This window comes from Papaver somniferum, chromosome 8 (assembly GCF_003573695.1).
Source record: "Papaver somniferum cultivar HN1 chromosome 8, ASM357369v1, whole genome shotgun sequence".
Classification (NCBI taxonomy): domain Eukaryota; kingdom Viridiplantae; phylum Streptophyta; class Magnoliopsida; order Ranunculales; family Papaveraceae; genus Papaver; species Papaver somniferum.
The window spans coordinates 88,663,104-88,683,747 of record NC_039365.1 but is presented as its reverse complement, the minus strand read 5'-3'; the positions used below and the strand labels follow the sequence as shown (position 1 = coordinate 88,683,747).

At 37.1% G+C, this 20,644-nt stretch overlaps 1 long non-coding RNA gene across 1 annotated transcript; it reads right to left on the bottom strand.

Moving 5' to 3' along the window:
- Nucleotides 1-12,736: 12,736 nt before the first annotated feature.
- LOC113303597 lies at nucleotides 12,737-13,856 on the bottom strand. The gene is made up of 3 exons (XR_003337619.1): nucleotides 13,812-13,856; nucleotides 13,387-13,454; nucleotides 12,737-12,858 (listed from the first exon to the last, which is right to left on the bottom strand). It is a non-coding gene; the product is annotated as an uncharacterized LOC113303597 (long non-coding RNA).
- Nucleotides 13,857-20,644: the final 6,788 nt, after the last annotated feature.

Sequence of the window (20,644 nt, the reverse complement as noted above, 5' to 3'; positions counted from 1 at the left end):
ACAAACTTAAGAAGTTGGGAAACCAATACATATGGGATGATCCATACTTGTGGAAACATTGCAGCGACCAAGTAATAAGAAGGTGTGTTCCCGAATGCGAATTTAATTCTATATTGTCTTTTTGTCACTCTTATGCTTGCGGAGGACATTTTGGGAGTAAGAGAACCGATCACAAGGTGCTTGAAAGCGGTTTCTATTGGCCAAACTTATTTAAGGATGCATATATATTTTGGACAACTTGTGATAGGTGCCAAAGAACAGGTAATCTAGGTGCTCGAAATCAAATGCCACAAACTTTTATTCAATTTATTGAAGTTTTCGATGTATGGGGTATTGATTTTATGGGTCCTTTTGTCAACTCCCATGGGAATTTTTATATCTTACTTGTTGTTGATTATGTCTCTAAATGGGTGGAAGCTAAGGCCACCCCAACTAATGATTCTAAAGTGGTTTCAGATTTTGTGCAAGCTAATATTTTTGCAAGGTTTGGAATTCCAAGATCCATAATTAGCGACGGGGGCTCTCACTTCAAAAACAGGTTCTTACAAAACTTGTTGAAGAAGTACAATGTGTCGCACAAGATTGAAACACCTTATCATCCTCAAAAAAATGGACAAGCCGAGGTTTCCAACCGAGAGGTGAAATCCATACTTGAGAAGACGGTGAATCCAACAAGGAAGGATTGGAGCATGCGACTTAACGATGCTTTGTGGGCTTATAGAACCGCATACAAGACACCTATTGGGATGTCTCTTTTTAGGCTTATGTATGGTAAACCGTGTCACTTACCCGTGGAGATTGAGCACAAGGCGTTTTGGGCTATTAAGCAACGAAATATGGAGATGGATGGTGCTGGAAAGCAAAGGAAGTTACAACTTCAAGATCTAGAGGAGCTTCGCAATGATGCATTTGAAATCTCATGCATTTACAAGGAGAAAACGAAGGCATTTCATGATACTATGATTTCTAGAAAACAATTTTTTGTTGGGCAGAAAGTGCTTTTGTTTAATTCTCGCTTGCAATTATTTCCGGGTAAATTAAGGTCACGTTGGATTGGACCTTTAATTGTTACTAATGTGTTTTCTCATGGTGCAGTCGAAATTCGTAGCAGAGATACAAGCAAGGAATTTAAAGTTAATGGGAACCGGTTGAAACCATACTATGAGAACTTCTCTTCCGAAGTGGTGGAAGGAGTTAATTTTATGGATGCAATCCTTCTGGATGAGTCATAGAAAGCAAGGAGATAGTCGGGCTGACGACTTTAAACCAAGCGCTAAGTGGGAGGAAACCCAACGATTTTGTATATTTACCTTTATCTTTTTATTTTTTTAAGTATTTTTATCTTTGTTTTTGCATATTATTTACGTAATTTTCCACCTTGAACTTCACTTTGGATGAGTTAATTTACATTGAGGACAGATTTTGATGCTTTTTAGTTAAAAAAAAAATTAAAAAAAATAGAAAAATGAAAAATGAAAAAAAAAACAAAAAAAAAATGATACTCCAAAACATAGAAATATGTGCTTTTAGGATGACACTACCAATCTATGTGGATGAAATCGTTTTGGTTGCGGGAGTTGAGGAACCCATTAACTACAAGGGACAAAATTATTCAAGTGTTAGAAATAATATGAAAGTTGTTACCATAGCTCAGAATATCACCATATCACTTTCTGTTTTTACTTTTGCTACATAAATCTATGTGATTTTGTGGGTCACGACTTGTTATTGTTGTTAAGATGAAATAGTGTGATTGAGTTACTACAAAAAGATAAAAAAATAAAAAAAAAAAAGACCGACCAATTGACCAAACGGAATAAATTTGATACTTGGATAAAGCAATATGTGTGTGTTCTCCCTGTCTCCGTCGCCTAAGCAAGCGTGGAGTGCAGGATCCAAGGGAACTATCATGTAATCTGCTGACAAGAAACATGCGCTTGGATCCACAAGATTCAATCATGATGTCAAAGAGAAAAAAAAATTGTTATGGTGTAATAAAATCGACTCCTGGTTCCCTTGTATATGCCAGTGAGTCGATCTAGATTTAAGTTTACTGACTGCTGGTTCCCTTGTATATGCCAGTGTGTTGATATTAGAATTCAGACCAGTAGATCATCCTTATGAAAGTCAGAGAAGAGAGACGACTTCTGTCTGTTTAGAGAGATGGAGAAATGGGATCCAACTGAGAAATCAGGGAGATCGAGAAGATGAAGATGATGTTGCTAATAATCATCCAGTGGTTGAGTTGGTGATTTGTGATGGATCGATTACAGAAGAAATCAGAAGATTAGGTTTCGTTTGAGCAGAATTTGGGGATGATTGTTCTAAACTGAGATTGGGGTTCTATTGAGAAGATGAAGCTTTCTGAATCAAGATTGAGAGGTTGATGCTCGTTGCTGTTGCATTTAAAAAGATCATGAAGATGAAATTGATCAGGGAGATGATGGTGGTCACTGTAATGGGTTGAATGTCCGAGAAACGAGATTGAAGAGATGGGGGTTCTATGTTGAGAGAGAAGGAATCGAAGTCAGATGGAGGAATTGATGGCTGTTGATGAAGATTAACGAAGAAATCAAAGAAATTGGTGATGGGTTTGTGTGAATTGAGATTTTAGAGAAGAACTAGGGTTCTTTTTTGATGAGCAAATGGGTCTTTTGGTAAAGATGGAGATTGATGCTTGGAGCTGTAGAATTAATGAAATTGGCAAACTAAGGTTCGATTTGATATGGGTTCTTGTACTGATTCAAGGAAGTTGTTGGATCTAAACCTGCAGTTGAGATGAAGTAGGCGCAATTCTGGTAGAGTGATGCTGTTCAAGTTGGTTTTGTCATGAAGTTGCAGTGCAGCTAGGAATTACAAGATTAGCAGGTGGGAATAGGAAATAATGATGAAATGGTAATGTTGGCTTAGATGTATGTGTAGGATACATGGCTGTAATGAATGGAGTTGTGGTGATGCTGTTGTGTTGTGCAGAATTGCAAGTGATGATTGCAGGTAGGGCTGTTCATGGTCGGTTTTGGTTCGGTTTCTAGCCAAACCAAAACCGAAACCAATACTATTGGTTTCTAAAAATCTAAACCAAACCAATCCATTAACCATTGGTTCGGTTTCCAAATGGTTCCAGTTGGTTTCGGTTTGTCCCAGTGGTTTTTGGTTAACCAATAATTATGTCAAACCAAAAAAAAATACACAAATTTACAGATAAAAAAATCGTAGTTGCCGATAGTATTGGTTTACACAAATATACAGACAAAAAAAGAAAAATCAAGAATAGTTAAAGCTTACTCTAATTCTAGAGAGCAAAAGAAGATATATAATATATCTTAATTTAGTTATTGACAAATAAAAAAGAAGGAAGACGGGAAGAAAAAAGTCGAGTAGCAGCAGCTGTAGTTGGGGGTGGAGAAGGGAGGCGGCTGAGAGAAAGAGAAAGAGGGAGAGTATCATAATGAAATATTAGATTTAGGGTTTCTATTTATCCTCTAAATCAATGGGTAGAATCTAATACTTTTAAATCGACGGTAAAAACTAAGTTTAAAAATTAATCGGTTCCCCAATGGTTTTTGGTTCGGTTTTCAGGTCAAACCAAAACCAAACCAGTAATGTCGGTTTTTCAACTTTTTTTACCAAACCAATCCAAATCTAAATGGTTTGGTTCGGTTTCTTTCTTATTGGCCTGGTTCGGTCGGTTTCCAACGGTTAACCGACACCATGTTCAGCCCTAATTGCAGGGGATAAATGAATGCGGAAGCTGAGTTGCTTCAAGGAATGATATTGAGGGAGATGGAAGTACTGCAGAAGCTGCAATTGTCGTGACAAATATGTCTAGGTCGCAATTGCAGGGATCAGGAGATGAAGTTACCGTGGCGACTGAAGTGGTGATTGAGCTGATATTGTAGGAGTTAAGTTGGTTGTAGCTGGCTGTTATTTTCTGTGAGATGTAAGAAGCAGAGAAGCAACAGGGAATGGATGTGATGGGTGTATGATAAGAACTGAAATGGCAGAATGTTCGCAGCTGAGTTATTGAGATATGAGTGTTGTTATTGCAGTATGGAGATGAAGTGTTAGTTTCAACTGTTGGAAAGAAGCTACAGAAGGCTGTGATGCTATGGCTAAAGCTGCAATGCAGTTTGCATTGCTGTAGCAGTGTGTTGCTGTTTTGTGTGAGTTGATACTGATATAGGAAGTGATTGAAGCTACTGGGTATGAGTAGATGAATGCTAGGATTGAAACAGATGCACTTGTCAATGATGGGATAAAGTGGTGCTAACTGATGCAGTGAAGTGGTGTTTGGCTAATTGTTGGTACTAGGCTTGTGGGGTTGCAGGTAATGGCATCGCAGGCGCAGAAGTTGGTTATGAGTCTCAGCTGGAGTATTTGGTAATGGGATAGTGGCTGAGTTTGAAGATTTAGATGAATTTGAAGCAGAGTTGTGGAGCTGTTGCGGATGGGAGAATGTGATTGATCAGCTGCAGGTTGAGCTGATGTTAGAATTACAGAGAGGGCATTGGCAGTGTTGGCTGGTTGCAGCTGTGTGGATGGCTAAGTAATGCTTGGATGAAGCGCCATCCTGGTGCTAATTTGATCATGGTCTGTGCAAAATGAGCTACGCCCGTGCACTGGCTTTGGCCTATACCAAATCAGCTGAGTTAGCTTCTGACTAGATTCAGTTGACATCACTGAGTTGACTCGATGGCTCGTCCTGACTGGTTCCATCATTGACTTTCTTTGACTGTTGGCCGGTTTGATTTTCCCGGTTACCTGAGTTATTTTCCGGCGACTATTTTTGGGACATATTCTCACATGGGTATTTCTCACATATGGGCTTGGAGGACGTCTATCTATTGGACCTTTGAAGCTTGACCTAATATTGAAGACAAAAAAAAAGCTACAAAAAGGGAAAGTTTTCTACAACTTGGAGATCACGTATAATTTTCTACTCGGATATTTGGAGAGAACTTCTTATAGGGTTTGCTTTCGTTTGTTTTCATCTTCTTTATTTTATTGATTATGATTATGATGAATTCCATTATTATGAGTAACTAAATACAATTATTGGTTGTGGGATAAAATTTGATTTCTCAAGCATGTTATTTGATTCTATGTATTAGTTTTGTCTCAACTTTATTGTTTATGATTCATGGTTTATTTTATCATATGATTTGATTGGTTGAGTCCGGAATCAATCCGATTTTCTTTCATATCTAGAGCTATATTAGGGTTTTCAATACGAAAAAGTTGTTTGTCCCTGATTTTAAGTAGCATAATTGTGGGTAGTGCTTGTAGTGATATATCCTACTAGTCACATATGAATCATAACCTTGGTTAAAACGAATTAGTGCTTTTACACGTTTGTTTGCTTTGATTAGTCTTATTCCATAAATCTTAAAGCTTTTAGGGAGTTAAAATTAATTGTGCTTTTACACTTTGGGTTGCTTTCTAGGAAGAATTCACATACGCATCTTTTAATGTGGTTGTGATGAAATCAGGGAATTAGCGGGATATTCTTGCGATCAAGGTATCCTAGGACTTTTAATAAATGCGAGATTAAAATATCAATTCTAGTCGTTGATGAAAATACATGTTTGTGAATGATACTATCCCATGACCAATATCTTCTCCTTATTGATTATTCCAACTATTTGCTTTGCTTTACTTTATTTTATTATATTTGCTAAAACAAAAATCCCCCTTGGTTATCTTAGAAATTGAAAATTACATAACAACAAAAGCCTCACTGTGGATACGAACTCTTTCCTACCACTTACTATATTATTGTAGTTAAGTAAGAAAGTGAAATTATATTTGACGGTTGACAACCGATCAACTGCTCCCTGTAAAAGATCTTCTGTTGAAATATCTGGTTCCCTCAAAGCTCTCAATCTATCAGTTATCGAAGTACCTCCATCTTCTCTTGGACCTGAACATGTTCCGAGTCCATTGAAAGAGAACAGAAGAAGTAAGAAAAGGACTGGGAGAAAACAACGAGGTAGAGGATTAAAATAAATAATCCATTGCCTTTACTTTGATCGGTGAATGTTTTACACCTGGATGAAAAGTTCTTACATATCCATAATTTAATCTTATAGATAATTGAAAGACTGCTAATTTGTTTCGAAACCCTAAAAAAGAACCATGGGGAGAATAAACCGATGCCAATTAATGCCTCATGCAGATACACAAAACAAAAAGGTGTAAATTGTATCATCGCGGGCCATAAGATAATCAAAAGTTGAGCCATGGAGCCGTGTAAGTTGAGATTACAAGAAAATTAGGCAAAAACACTCCAATCTTCAGGCAACCCTTCAACACCAAAGCCAACACCTAGTGAAAAGAGGAAACAAGATCCATTAGATTAACCAAATAAAATTGAATATGTATAAAGAAGGTGATTATGTTAACATGCGAAAGTAGAAAGCAAAGATCAGAAGCAATATTTTCGTATTCTGAGATAACGAGTCACTCCGATTCGTTCACCGAGTTATTCGCCGATCAATTTTGCTGTTTTTTGTATCTTTACCAATATAAGTACGTACATTATTGGGATCTTTGTTATTGGAAACCTGAGAAATCTTGAAATGGTGGAGATAACAAAATGTAAATTAAGTAAATTCTTCTAACGTGGCAAGACAAATGAATATAAATACGGTATGGTTGGTAAAAGAAATGAGAACTGAGACGAAAGGTATCTATGTAAAATTGGTTTTCCTTTGGGATCTAATTAATTTGGAAGTTAATATCATTTATTTTGTCGTATCATTTACACAACTTTAGAAGTTAATTTACATGTCAAATACTTGTTCCTTCCCTGAAAAGCATTTTAACACTGTGATTTCATGTTTGCTTTGCTTCGCTCAAATACGCCGTATGACATGTGAATATTTGTAATAGAGGTATTTGAACTTATGATGCCGGCCGCCTGTAATGTTTCTGTAGCATTAAATTGAATAACGTAATTATGAAACGTGGGAAAATTAAAAAAAAGTAATTATATTAAGGTTGAGTTGACATTTTTATGCTTTCACAAAAACACTAATTCATGCCTATGCTTCAAAGAAAAAATATCCATTGTATTCCATATGGTTGTGTTTGATAACAGCGAGAGAAAACAATTTCATGGAACGTGTATTCCATGGAATTAGTATTTAGTCTATATTCTGGAATTGTAATTTACGGATACACTACCAGGACAACATTATCACAACCAAGTATACAACTATTTAGTCTATATTCTGGAATTGTAATTTACGGTAGGCACGACCCGTGCTTATTTTCTTAGGTCCACATGCTCTATCTTACACTAGCACAACAAAGTATACAACAGTTTGTATACCAAACTTTCTTCACTTGATGTTTTCGGGAGCTGAGCGAGAACACCGGTAGGCAAGAAATTGTAAACAAGTGTAGGTTTAAGCTCCAATGTTTTCTACTAAGACGATAGTATTACGCCTATGTTTTTGATGGTCAACTAAATCCATTATATACTAGATCGAGGTGAAGTTAAAAGGTTTCATGTTTTAGGGTAACACGAATAAAATTATTTTTCTGAATCCAATATCGCACAACATGATGATGAGATTTTAGAATTCATAAAGCTAGAATGCCTGGAGAAGCAAGAGCTTCGTCAATTGTTTAGTTGAATATCATTGTATTTGCATCATGTTCACCATGTTCTAAATTCATCTACTAGGGTTTACATGAAACCCTTAACAATGTGTTAAGTTAATTCATGTTCCTGTTAAGGTTACTTTACTTGAAGCAAGTTGTAGTAAGATCATAGTTTCAACCATACACCAACCTTGTCCCTGAGGATCGACCTATATTTGCACCGTACACAATAAGCACCGTGCACTTTACTTGAACAACTAATACATAAAGCAAGACCTGTTACGCAATGGCTTTTAGAATCCATAAAGCTAGAATGCCTGGAGAAGCAAGAGCTGCGTCGAAAGGATGTGAGAAGAAGAAATCAGCCTTAAAATGCTGAAAATGACGAGATCACTATTATGTAAAGCCACTGTTACGCCCATACGAAGGATGTCAAGCCCACTGTTACGCAAGCGGATTGCAACTAGAGCGCAAGCGGATTGCAATGGGGAGAAAAGATACAAGTGGTTAGGTGCTAATAAACGACACCCAACTTTAGAGGTAGATGCCGGCAACACCCATCTAGGTACAATAGGAACACATAATTCAAAACCTAACTCACTTTCGTAGGAATCACGGTTACACTTAGCATGTGCAACAAGCCGTTAAACCGTATTGTATGTAAAAAGGACGAGTTTTGTCTCGTGAGGGAGGGTTAGAGCTGGAAAACGGGCGGGCCGGGGCTTGCCCGTTACGGGTTCCACGGGTTCGGGTTAGCACGGGTTAAAACCCGCGGGTTGAAATTCTTCACGGGTTGTCATTTCTTCAACCCGTGCCGTAACGGGTTGAACCCGCGGGTTCACGGGTTAGCCCGCCCGTTCAGAACTGAAGACAAATTCAACCATCTCATTCGCAGTAACATTATTAGTTTACTTACAGCAGTTGTATGCAGATAGGTGATAAATGTAACCTGTTAGCTTGACATGTCTTGTAATCTACCATATACATCTTTACGTTTTAAACTATTGCTGTTTCGTGGGTTTTTAAACGGAAAATGGGGAGTATAGGTACTGAATCAACTTTAATTCTTACTGACATCTAAGTAAGCTTCGTAGTGAAACCAAGCATTCTCTGATCTATGACACTTTCAATCTTACTACATAACTGGAATAAACTGAGGTATGTGGCAACCTAACTTCTTCTAAAATGTTGTCTTGTTTGCAAGAGAATCATAATTTGTCTATCTAATTTTTTACACTGAACTTCAAGTTCAGGCATGGTTCGTACATCAAGCTCCTCAAATTCCATAAGAAGTCTGAGTTCCATGACTTTCAATGTGGCAAGGCTTTAAGAGTTACACTGTCAACTGTTCCAGGTCTACCTAAAATGAGAGCAATCTCTCATTGATTAACACAGATATATCAGCGTCTTCTTCACTATTTGAAACTCAATCATCTGTTCTTTTAATGTTATTATTATTCATACGCAATGTGCGTGTTTCTATGGACCTATACCCCCAGGAATTGGATCTCAAAAACATCCAGTATTGAAAGAAAAAAACAGTGATTCAAAATGATAACTCTATTCTGTACATGGTAGATGTTGTCTGTGTCTTTTATAGGTGAAGATAGCTCAGTCACGGGTTTACGGGTTGAACCCGCGGATTCACGGGCCGGGACGGGTTAACCCGTTTACTCACAAGCCGACACTTCTCCAACCCGAACCCGGCTTGTTTCAAAACAAGCCGAGCCGGGTTCGGATTTTCACGGGCCGGACACGGGTTAACCCGCGGGTTTTGGCTTGTTTGCCAGCTCTAGGGAGGGTTTACACATAAAGGTATACCCACAAAACCAATAATTAGGTCGGTGCAGTCGTCTTGTTAGGCGTAACTGAAATACCGGCTTCAGTGCATTCTTTACGTAGCCTATGTCCCTTTTCTACTAAATCAAACCACTCATCACAAGAAACAATTCCTTTGTATGAATACGCCAAATTGGCCATTTTGATTTTCGGAACAATATGGTGTTCTTCTTTTGTTTCTGCACGAATTTTATTTTTCCCTTTATCCTTAGTTACCTCATTTTCTGATGATACAAAAGCTGATGACGAAGAGTACATGATGTTTATTCTAAGAATCTTTGGTTTTGTTGATGATTGGTAGAAGTAAGAGTTGTGTTGATATTTTTTACATTTTGAATTGGTGTGAGCAGACCTATTTATATTATTTAAGCCTAACAATAAGGGACCAAAAGTGAGGTGTTGAGAAGGTAACTTTTGTTCCAAAATCTGATTTTTTTATTTATTTTTTTTACTTTCACAACTTTAACAAAGTTAATGTTACGTTGCTCTCCTTACACTGTAATTTTTCTTTAAATCCATACAATCGGCCTCAAAGTCTTACACGAAAAATCAAATAACCACACAACAAAGAGTACAACTTAACTACCAAAGCAAAATAAAAAGTACAACTTAGAAATTTGAATGCAAATTCGTCACACTTCCACGCCTAATACAATTTACTATAGAAATAAAAAAACCTTTAGCAAACTAGGAAAAAGAAAACTAGAACTCAACGGCTTACACAACAGTTAGGCCATGTCTATGCACACCCATCATAGATCACTTGCCTCCTGCCTTGCACGTTTTTTTAACTGAAATATGCTTTTCAATATCACGTCTCATCACACCATTTTCTAAATCCACCATGATCATTTGTACGTATAATTCCTGCCCAAAATTCATCTCCTTAATGAAAATTCCGTCGCCATGAAAACGAATGTGACATGAGTAGGGCTGCACATGGGTCGGTTTGGGTCGGTTTTGGCCTCACCCACCACCCGACCCACTGATGGCGGGTAACAGAAGTTGTCACCCGCAACAGACCCAACAACACAATGGGTCGGTTTTCACCCGACCCATTGTGACGGCGGGTTTGGTCGGGTGGGTGGTGGGTTACCCACCATAAAATAAAATGACATTGTCACATTAGTACATTACATTAACAAGGAACAGAGTTATGCAATGAGTATAACTGTATAACAGTATAAGTGTATAACAAAGTTGATAAAGCTAACAATAAAAAGGAACAGAGTTCAATTGTTCAAAGCTCAAAAGATAAAAGAGTGCATTACTATTGAGTATTGCGTACTATACTAAAGCCTAATATCATATAAAGCGACCAACAACGAGTCGCTGCAAGCCTGCAAGTTTGTGGATGTTTTACCTCCGAATGGTTGAAAGCCTGAAATAAAACGAAGTCTGTAAATTAGTTACAGTAACAAAGATGAACTCAGAAAGATCAAGCTACTGACAATGACCCTTGGGACTTGGCGTCATTACCTTGTCTAAGCCAATAGGAATCAATCATCTATGAGTCTATGACGATAGAAGAAGCAGCAAGGTCACTGAAACTGAATAGCTCTGCAAGCGAAATGAACAATTAGAATGAATGAAAGGGTAGATGAATTTCTTGAAACAAGTAAAATAGCTCTGCAAGCGAAATGAACATTTTAGTTTATCCATCCACAACAACAGCAAGTACCAACACAAACTGCCCATCAGTAGTCAGTACACCGGACAGTCACTGTAATTAGATGAAATAGTACACGGTAGCTACACAATACCATAAATTGAACATTAACGACCTCAATATAGAACACAAAGTTTAGACAGACATGAAGCTTCACTACCAAAGGACCCCAATAACCAAAAGACCTCAATAACATAATGTCCAAACATAAAGCTTCACAACCCTATTTTTAGGTCGTTAACTTGAAAAACTCAGATGCAAAAAATGATTGCCCTGACCTATGCAAAAAAACTCAGCTTCATCATAATCTCAACATCCAAATTCAACTATAAGAACATATAAAATATCCTAATACTAAGAACATCAAGATAACAGACAATACACAGATCAAAGCAAAATTTGAAAAGCCAAATTTCAAGATTCTCAAACCATAGAAAACAGTATAACAAACATCAAACAGATAACTGAATTTAAGAAATCCAATTGATATGAGGTACACGACATTGTGACAATGCCTCTGACATGTTGATATAGAGATAACTATGAGTGATCTTCGGATTTCAAAATATTATTGTTATAGATTACTAACATAACAGGGCAGTTAACATAACAGGGCAGTTAATCTATTCACATAGCATGCATTATGTTTAGTAAACCATGTAATTTCATGTAATAAACATGCTGCAGTAAAACTCACAGTGTCATGAACAACAATAGAGCCAAGGAAAATTTAGACATACCAGACTCAGCAATATCAATCTCCTCCTCCTCGACTCCAAGGGTAGATGAATCCATGTCTATTGGTGTTCGTAACCAATTTTGTAACAAAATTAAGGCCTCAAGTTTCTTGGGCTTTAAGGAGCTTCGAAAAGGATCCAAAATTCTTTTTCCGGTACTAAATGCTGATTCTGAAGCAACGGAAGAAACGGGAATAGCAAATATATCTTTAGCCATAAGTAGCAAAATGTCAAACCTCGCAGCATTTACCTTCCACCATTGTAATATATCAAAAGTAGCATTTTCATTTGTGGGTGTGTAGATCGGTTCAGCCAAGTACCTTTCTACCTCAGATCTCCCAATGTCAAAAACAGCTTGCACACATCACGGTGTATTGTCATACGACTTGGAAGCTTAAATCGAGGCTCAAGATACTTACAAAAAGCTATAAAACCTTCACCTTCAACAATTCTAAAAGCCATTTCATCGGTAACGATAAATTTAATCAGCGCTCTCCTGCACGCATCTTGAGAAAAAGACACCCCAACCAACTGTGGTTCCTCTCCAAGCTTGCAAGGATGGAAGTCAAGTGTTTGTTGTCCGTCAGCTCTAGCCTCATTCATTTCATTCTTATACTTCTGACACTTATCCAAATGATGTTGGAGATTAGAAGTCCCATGTTTCTTACCATCCAAATTTTTCTTACCAATCTTGTAATTAGCCTTTTTGCAATATTTACATTTCGCTTTCTCACCATTTTCATAAATATCATAGTGATCCCATACCATTGATCTCTTCACACCAGCATTAGGATTATTATCTAATGTTTCACCTGCGGCACAAGCATGTGAAGGTTCAGAAGCTGGTGTAGATGAGCCAGAGGTACTCCCTGTCCCTGCTGATGGTCCATGCACTTGTCCAGAACGCGGTGGACGTGGAGGGGGAGGTCCCATTTGTGATGCCACTCCATGTATAATTGGAAGATTAGAAGCAGAATCATCTTCTGAGATTTCAACCATGGTAACCTGCACAAAAGAAACAATTGAAAGTACTAACACCATACTGAATTGAACAAAATACTCATGACTTAGTTCAAATACCAAATAAATTAACTAGGTTGTACTAAAGAACTGAGATTGATTTAAAAAATCAATTAGAACTTTCTAGGTAATCAATTCAGTCCATATAAACTTATAAAAATCTCTAAGTTCAGAAATTATACAAAATTTCTAAGTTCAGTCCATACAAACTTATAAAAATTCTTAAGTTCAGACCATACAACTTATAAAAACTTCTAAGTTAAGAGATTATACAAAATTTATTGAAGTACACCAATTTAATTCTAACATGTAGCTTCAACTGAGTCCTAGCGGTAGGGTTGCCGAAGGCCTTATGTTAACGACAGAAACATCCTCTCAACAAAGAGAGAATGAGCTACAAGTAGCTTTTGCGATTCACCGCTAGGACCATTTTTATCATGCTCAATGAGATTCTATCAAACTTCGCCTAAACAATATAAAAGGAACCAAAATAAGCAAAACAGTTGGATATACCTTCTTAGTTTTCCTAAACCAACTCTGATTAGTTGAATTTGTTACATAAGTCACTACCCCACCGACACCTTACAGCATAGATACACAATACAAACACATGGGAATGACAGGGATAAAAGAATTAATTATCCATTGGGAATTGCACCAAGGAGACAAACAAATGCTCATGATTCCTAGGGTGTTACAAAATTTATTGAAGTACACCAATTTAATTCTAACATGTAGCTTCAACTGAGTCCTAGTGGTAGGGTTGCCGAAGGCCTTATGTTAACGACAGAAACATCCTCTCAACAAAGAGAGAATGAGCTACAAGTAGCTTTTGCGATTCACCGCTAGGACCATTTTTATCATGCTCAATGAGATTCTATCAAACTTCACCTAAACAATATAAAAGGAACCAAAATAAGCAAAACAGTTAGATATACCTTCTTAGTTTTCCTAAACCAACTCTGATTAGTTCTTCTTCAAACTCTAATGAACTGAACTTCAGTTCTTCAATCTTGACAAACCCTACCATGGAATAAAAAAAAAATATTAGATTCAGATAAACAACAAACCATAAAATGGAAAGGACATATAAAAGGAACCTAAATAATCAAAACAATTTCATAGTTGGATATACCTTCTTAGTTCTTCTTAAACCAACTCTGACCAGTTCTTCTTCAAGCTCCAATGAACTGAACTTCAGTTCTTCAATCTTGACAAACCCTAACATGGAAAAATAAAATAAAGGGTATTAGATTCAGATAAATTGAGCGCTGCCTAAACACATAAACATTCAAGAATCCTTTGAATCTACTGATTAAACTCTTCATTACTGAGTTCTAACATAGTAACATCATACCAATTCATTCCAAACTGAAATTAAAAAACAACACCCTAAACAGATAAACCCTAAATTGAAAATTACAAGAAATCACATCATCAAAAAATTACAAGTTTACAACGGTTCCTAATCTTACCTTCCGTTATTGGTTTGCTTCTGGTGATGCCGATGATCCACAAAGCGAATCTGAGACTGAGCGAAGAAAAAAGAATGGAGTTGGAGACTTGGATGGAGATGAGTCTGTCTGAGAAGGAGAGAAGACTCAGAAGAGGCCGCAGAAGAGAAGAGAAGGAGATTGCGATTAGGTTAGGTTAAGTTAGGTCTTTTAGTTTTATACATCAATCCAACGGCTCTGATAATTCATCCTAGGTTAGATCTAAGGGTCAGGATCCTACGTTAGTTTTGGGCGGGTGGGTGGGTCGGTTCGGGTGACGGAAGTTTCTACCCGCAACCGACCCAAAATAGGTGGGTTCTGGCGTGCCTCACCCATAGTCGACCCATGCCTCGGCGGGTTGGGTCGGGTGCGGGTATTTTTGGTCGGATGCGGGTTGGGTCGGCGGGTTGGGTCGGGTATGTGTAGCCCTAGACATGAGGAACACACCGGGATCCCCAACCTGCTACACTCTTTGCGTAACTGGCGATCTTCTTCTACTATTGCAAACCATTCATCATAGTATTGACTTCCGTTATCTGTAGTATAAAAGTTAGTGACTACTCGCTTATGAGAATCAAACACCGGATGCCCACGTATATATTGCTCTCCATATATGGTATTATATGTGGGTGTCGGTCTTCATTTTCATTTCCCTTTCCAGAATTGGATCCAACGGAGGTGATATTTGAATTTTGTGAACATGCTGCCATTTTGTTTAGGTACCAAAATTAAGTGTATAGATGAAATTAATTTCGGAAAATAAAAGCACAGAAATTATTAAATTCTTTTTTTTATCGGACATCACAATGACATTTTTCTTCTTAGCTCACGTTACAATGAGTGGTATTTATAGTACTTGGTCCCTCGTATAAAACAGAAAAGATTTTAATCTAGCACTTCTAGATCATATTTGATCTAACAGCACCATGACCAGGCACATGGCATTTTGTGATGTCATCTAACCCAAGTTTTAACCCCGACTGTAACCTACCGAATTTTAATCAGCCAAAATATCCAGCCGTATATTTGATCTCCATAGATACCGTAGATACGCATTCTAATATCAAATGAAACTATTAAACAGTCAATCTGCCCACCTGAATTCTGCGTTTCGTGTATCTAAGGAATCGGTTTTTACCACATGATCTAGTCTAGCTCAACAGAATCATCTCCATCATGTACATCCTCAAGATTATCTCACTCGTGAGTGTTTGTCAAACGATGATGTGAATTATTGATAATTTAACAAAAAAATTAAGTACTATATGAGGCAGAACTAATCCACGGTAGTAGTAGAAAAACTAACCTTCACTTCTTCTTTGAGGCATGAAATATCCTTTTGTTATGATTATATACAGAAACAAGAAGCACCTGAGATATTGATATTGTAAACAACTGTCATCAAATATTTTTATCATTCCTCAACCAAGATTAGCATTTCTTTAGCATTTGAATGACAATTATTTCACAATACGGACTGTGATTAGTAACTTGTTAGTCCAAACAATTATAATAGAAACATAAAATAAATTTGTACAAGAGCAACAAACTAATAGCGTAATGCCACTAAATACTATCTTCCCATGCTAGAATACTAATTTGCATATGTACAAGAAAAATGATCTGCAGTCGTTTATGTTTTAGTAACTTTCGAAAATATTAAAATTCAATAGTTTTTCCAAAAATTTGGAATAGTTTTCTTTCATTTTATCTCTTAAATAATGAAACAAATAATAGTCCAATTGTATTCAAAGTTTTTCTAACACTGTTGTGCTTTCTTTCTTCACTAAGAAGAACGGACATGGACACCCTTCAATGGTTAGCGGAATCACTGGTGCAGTTGCACATACACAGTATAGTAAATGTTCAAAACAAGGTGATAAAAAGCTTATAACACTAGTGCAAGTAGAAGGAAGCTCTGAAAGAAAGTGGAGTAACTCCTTTGTTTCTTAATCTTTTGCAGGACCAGGTTTCGATGTAAGAGTTCTTCTTAATTCTGATTTTTGGATTCTGGGACTTGAGCTTTGCTCAATATAAAACAGAACAAGCTGGATGGATATTTTTGTTTCAATATGCTGTGAACGGAGGCTCTCACTCCCTCTGTAAACAGTTTGAAGAACGGGAACGAAAAACTGGAGTATATGACAATTTTTAACCTTTCCGGATTTCATATCGAAATACGGCTGGATGTTTCGTCAGCAAAATATTCGTTTTAACTGTGGTTAAAGTTTGGTTAGATGACATCATAAAGTGCCATGTGTCTGGCCATGGTGCTGCTAGATCAAGTGTTAGATCAAAATCTTTTCCAAAACCAACTCAACAAAATAACATTACTACACTAATCACGTATGTCAGGTAAACATCACACGCCACAATTGGCTGGATATGACGAGTCACGACTGATTCTTTTCTTTCTCTTTATCTCTGTTCTTATTAGTTTCTTACTTCACTCCATCTATTCTATCTATCTATCTATCTATCTATGTATCTGACTGAGAAAACTAGCTTCATTTTTTTTTTTTTTTTTTTTTTTTTAATCTTTTAGCATGATCATGTAAAGTGTGCAGAATTATCTTATTATCCTATACATTTGTTAAAATCTAGTACTCCACCACCCCCTCTTCCGGTGTTTTTCTTTTGCCGAGAAAGTCTCAACAATAATCTGGTCCATTGCAGATTTCAACGACCAGAGAGAAAGAAAGAGACAGCAAACAGACCATGAAATCACGGATAGAAGACTGAATATAAATTTATTGAAGAGATAATAAAAGCAGAAACTATAATGCATAAGAGAGAGAGAAAAGGTCTAGTCTAGTGAAAGAAAGGATTCAGTGTGAATTGTGTGAAGTGATGGATAATCAGTCTACTCCCTCTCCCTGTTTTAATCGAAAAAAATAATGGTAGATCAAATTTCATAGTCCAATCGTGGACCAATGAAATCCAACCATCCAATAAAATTGTGCATGCCCCACTAACACTTTAAAACCCCACCCTTATCAGATCCTGTGGTGGAGGAGAGGTAGACCAAATTAGTCTACTTCTAATGGTTCGCGCCTAGGAAGGTCGGTTTTAATCAATTTTGTGAAGTGTGAATTGGGTGAAGTGATGGTCTAATACGGTACTATACTCCCTCTCCCTGTGTTTTATTATTATCTTTTAGGGAATCAGTCTTTATATTTTAGCATGATACATTTGGAGGTTTAGACAACAACTAGCTACTGTTTGATGGAAGTAATTCATTGATTCATCTAGGTTTTCCTTAATTTTTTTGGAAAATGAAAGAAAAAAATGACCAATTACATCACTCGAAATGACGTATTTCAAAAGAAAGTTGGGACACCTTCTCTGAGACCCAGCAGACAAAAACTAAATTGAGTGTATAGTAATCAGAGTAGGGACTGTTTTAGAGTAGTTGAACAGGTTTGCCATACAGGCACGCGATAAAAATGCTAAAAATCAACAGATTAATAGATGGAAAAGACATTGTTGGGAAAATTTATGATAAGACAGACGTTGTGTAGTTTTGCAATTACGGTGTTGTTTTGCTAAATTTTTTTCTTGAAGCTTAGTCGAGCAAGGCGCCTAATTTATTGGGAAGTCCCCACGTTAGTTGGTATTCTTTTTCGTACTTGCAAGAGCACCAGTTGTAGTAAGACCATAGTTTCAAGTCGGCGCTCCCGTATGACTTGTCGCTGCTTAGCACCTAACCACTTGAGAAGAAGACATCAGGCTTAAGTTCCCGAAGATGACGAGATCACTATTATGTAAAGCCCACCGTTACGCCCATACAAAATATGTCAAGCCCACTGTTTCGCAAACGGATTGCAACTAGAGCGCAAGCGGTTTGCAATGGGGATGTGAATAATATTAACGTAAATGGTTTAAAAAATCTAAAAGCAATAGAAGAAACAATCGCTTGGAGGTAGATTCCGGAAGCACCCGGCTTATATATCTTAGAGTGACTTACTGAAAAAAAAGTATCTATGTTAGAGACCCTAACCCTGCTACTGCAATTAAGAACCAGACTAACCAGACTTGTCGTCGTGAGAGTTTCTCTCGACTTAACGGTTGAAAGAAGAATAAGGTTGTTGACTTGATTGACTAACATTGATAAATGTATCTGGGAATGCCGCTTGGTGCGAAATATAACTCCATAAGAATTTGAGATCCTATTATACAAAAGTTTGAAGCGAGATTTTCAGTTTGGATTATGGATGCGTGTTTCATTATCGAGGGGAGATAAGTTAGATCTTTTTAAGTACATTTTATCTTCTAAACAATATGCATATTTTCATTAACCTTAAAGAGCCTAAAAATAGGCAGGCATTACACAAAGATGGGACTGTTGGCCAGAAACCCATTACAACTAAACTCCTATTTTGTAGGCATTCTTATCCCACGTCTAAATCACACAAATTCACATTAATACTTCCTAGCTAAATGTTAGGCTTAACCCCATGAGCAAATCATGAAGCATATCTTTCACCAAAAATATTTATTACTAAAACACAATAATTTGGAATATAGACTGAATACATATTCGTGAACTTATTTTATTGAATCGAAAAAAAAAAACATTCATGTACTGTGAAATAAAATAGAAGGAAAAGATATAAAATAGTTCACTACATCACGCTTGAACACCTAATGATATTTGGTGAATGGCCAGGTACTTTCTGCCAAGAGACGATAGCAATCCTCGTGCAAAAACTCATTGTCGTACTTCAATTAGTATTGGCTGCGACCCAAAGAGTACTGGAAAAACAATGTATTTATAAGTGAAGGTTTTTTAATGAAAATAACCAGGTATATGAATAGGAGAGGCCTTTTGATTGAAAAACTTACTCTCGACATATCAGATTCGTTGGGAAGAGCGTGGTCACGAGCTTCCAATTCGTCTTTAAGCGCTACGCATTCATTGAGTAGCAAATCGTATCTTTCTCTAATGTCCTGGAGCGTCCTTCCGTAGCGATTTCCGTTTAGTGCTTTGAAAATCATAAACACACGTTCCCACCAATCATTGGATGTTTGATCCATGTTAAGGTAAGGATCTCCCGTTTCGTCGTGGTTACTGGCGACCCAATATTCTCTTTCAAAGTCATGCTTCGTGATCGTGATGTGTGATCTAAAAATAGCAACATCCTCTTGATTATTGAATGGAATTTGAGCCATTTTTGGCGTTTGACATTGATGAGTGACAGATTTGAGAAGATTGAAAATGATGGGTGAATAACTTTGAAAGGGATAGGTCTCCTTTTATAGGAAAAGAAAACCCAACGGCTACTTTTAGAAAAAAAAATCCGCTACTTGTTTAAACCAAAAGCATTAACTGCTCCTACGAGTCAAACATATTGTTAATTTTAAAATGTTGTAATAACGGCATCTAGTCAACACACTGAAAACATGACGCACTCTCCTATGAAGAATATATAGAAGAAAAATCCTTTGGATTCGAACCGACGCCCTAAGTCAGCAGGTCATAAAGCAGTTACTTGGAAAAAATGCTGGGAAGGGGCGAAGGTGAAAGTGAAAAAGCATGAGTAACGTTTCCCACTTCCCAAGACGTAACATTTTCTAAAAATGTTGACCAAAACCGACATGATACATGGAGTAGGGAAGGTATGTGGCCGCGAGGTTTCAATAACATTTTGGAAGAAAACGTTATGCCTGCTTCTTCGACTACTCCACTTCCCAGGACTTAACAAATCTTGGCTAGTAGTAGTAATATGGACAGTCTTCTTAGGCTTATTTAGCCACCTAAGTGTTTGTCTCGACTTGCAAATCTCAAATTATTCTTAGAACCCTAAAATATCAAAGGAGTATCTTTAACAATTCGAAATAAAAACGAATTAATGGCTTCCATGATTAAAAATGGTAAGTTTTGTGAATCATCGAGTTCCTATCTAACATGATTTTCATAATAATTTGGTTAAACAGTTCGGAAAAACTAAAAACGATACTGACGTGATTTTTTTGGGAAAATTCTATGACGGCGTTAATAAAACTGGGTGTAAATAAATTAATTAGGTTTGAACTCTGATGAGTGATGGTGCCAAGTTTGCTCATTAAAAAAGGCTTATTCAGCCATACTGATGTGAGGGTTCCATCCCCGTTCAACCAACTTGGAAGCTTATTTTGTCATGGGGGTGAAGATTCGAGATGTAGTAAGTCGGCATGGTTTGAAATGGACGACCTTGTCGACTCTGTATAACTTTCTAGTAGTATAATCATGGTTTGAAATCCTCTCAAGTTTTCGAGCATTTTCCAGTGATATTCAT